Source organism: Penaeus vannamei, chromosome 24, assembly GCF_042767895.1.
Source record: "Penaeus vannamei isolate JL-2024 chromosome 24, ASM4276789v1, whole genome shotgun sequence".
NCBI lineage: Eukaryota > Metazoa > Arthropoda > Malacostraca > Decapoda > Penaeidae > Penaeus > Penaeus vannamei.
The window spans coordinates 34,238,702-34,241,201 of NC_091572.1; the positions used below are offsets into that span (position 1 = coordinate 34,238,702).

General features: G+C 37.1%; 1 protein-coding gene across 9 annotated transcripts in view; it reads left to right on the forward strand.

The window, feature by feature from the left end:
• The window catches only part of Orct (Organic cation transporter), a 61,467-nt gene that overhangs the window by 48,992 nt on the left and 9,975 nt on the right, over positions 1 to 2,500 (forward strand). The window lies entirely within an intron of this gene.

Here is a 2,500-nt window from a genome sequence, read left to right on the forward strand (position 1 = left end):
TTGATGGTGGAATGGTTATCGTCACTGTTTTAAAAATATCAAAGTTTGTAATGCTAGGGACAATTAGCAGTGGCTTGATGGCGCCGATGATTTTGATAATGGTTGAGGATAATAGTAAAGATGAGAATAACCATGATGATAATGATAGTGTTATGATAATGAAATTGGCGTTATTACTATTGCAGTTGTCACCAATGATATCGTTCGCGTTTATAGTACATTTATTTTGCTTTATTATCATTATTATCATCATTATCATCTCTTATCCTCACTATTTTTTCTTAATGTTATTATTTTATGATAATTACTATCTTCATCTTCATTTTCATCAAGATAATTCTATTATTATTATTACTATCATAATCACTCTCATCCTCATTATTTTTTCTTATTATTTTTATTATGATAATTACCATCTTCATCTTCATTATGATATATTATTATTATCATTATTATTGTCGCTGTGTGTTTACTACTACTACTACTACTGTAACATTGATGATAATAATGATGGTGATAACAAAAATGGCAATACTGCAAATATTACAACTAATGATAACAATAATATCAATAATAATGACAAGATAACTTTACCAATAGTGCTACTACTAATGATAACAGCAATATTCATAAAAATACTGAAATTATTATCTTTATCTTCCCAGTGACAGTGATAGCTTAGATAAATATATCTTTTTATATTATCGTTATCATCATCATCATGTGTTATCATTATCATTATCACTATTATTATCTTTATCATCATCACCATGATAAGTATCATTATTGCTGTCCTTTTTTGGTTTCGAAGATAACTAATATTTCTTAATAGACATATTAATAACATTTCCATCTCTATTAAAAAAAAAAAAACATCCAACGATCATCAGAAAAACAAAAACAAACAAACGAACAAACGAACGAGTCAAAGGAAACCCCGCAATAACAACAAAAAACAAACCCATTGTCAAGATTAGCCAGATGCTTCATAAGACTTTCATGAGCCGCTTTGTCATAGGAGACGTGGCGTGCGGATGCCAAGTCATGAGCGAGAGATGGTCATGGTCCTGGGAAACAGATACGGGGTCCAAGCGAGGTTGTTTTGCTTGTTTGAGAGCTGGGTCGTTTGTTGGAGAGAGAGAGAGAGCTAGTTTTCTTGTTTGGGAGAGAGAGAGCTAGTTCGTTTGTTTGAGAGCTGGGTCGTTTGTTGGAGAGAGAGCTAGTTTTATCGTTTGAGAGAGAGCTAGTTCGTTTGTTTGAGAACTGGCTCGCTTGTTTGAGAGAGCGCTGGTTTAATTGTTTGAGAGAAAGCTTGTTTTCTTGTATGAGAGAGAGAGCTAGCTAGTTAGTTTGTTTGAGAGCTGGGTCGTTTGTTTGAGAGAGCGCTGGTTTAATTGTTTGAGACAGCGCTAATTATCTTGTTTGAGAGAGAGCTTGTTTTCTTGTATGAGAGAGAGCTAGCTAGTTCGTTTGTTTGAGAGCTGGCTCGCTTGTTTGAAAGAGCGCTGGGTTTCTTGTTTGAGAGACAGCTAGTTTTCTTGTTTGAGAGCTGGCTCGCTTGTTTGAAAGAGCGCTGGGTTTCTTGTTTGAGAGAGCGCTAATTACCTTGTTTGAGAGAGAGTCTGTTTTCTTGTATGAGAGAGAGCTAGCTAGTTCGTTTGTTTGAGAGCTGGCTCGCTTGTTTGAAAGAGCGCTGGGTTTCTTGTTTGAGAGACAGCTAGTTTTCTTGTTTGAGAGCTGGCTCGCTTGTTTGAAAGAGCGCTGGGTTTCTTGTTTGAGAGAGCGCTAATTACCTTGTTTGAGAGAGAGTCTGTTTTCTTGTATGAGAGAGAGCTAGCTAGTTCGTTTGTTTGAGAGCTGGTTCGCTTGTTTGAAAGAGCGCTGGGTTTCTTGTTTGAGAGAGCACTAATTATCTTGTTTGAGAGAGAGCCTGTTTTCTTGTATGAGAGAGCTAGTTCGTTTGTTAGAGGGCTGGTTCGCTTGTTTGAAAGAGCGCTGGTTTAATTGTTTGAGACAGCGCTAATTATCTTGTTTGAGAGAGAGCTTGTTTTCTTGTTTGAGAGAGAGCTAGCTAGTTCGTTTGTTTGAGAGCTGGTTCGCTTTTTGAAAGAGCTCTGGGTTTCTTGTTTGAGAGAGAGATAGTTCGCTTGTTTGAGAGATAATTAGTATGTTTGTTCGAGAGCCAGTTCGCTTGTCTTAGAGCTGGTTCTCTTGTTTAAGAAGCAGCTCGTTTGTTTGAGAGCTGGTCTGTTTGTATTAGAGCTGATTCGTTTGTCTGAGAACCAGTTGTTTTGCTCGAGAGCTGGTTTGTTTGTTTGAGATCTAGTTAGTTTGAGAGCTAGTTCGTTGGTTTGAGAGCTAGTTCAACGATCTGCTTTGTTACTACCGACAGGTGTTCATTGTTCACCAGCATTTGGCACAACAGCTCTATTGTTAGTTTCCCCCTTTGTTTGTTCGTTTGGTTGTTTGTGGCTCATGCGTCAGGATAGAGAATGAACTT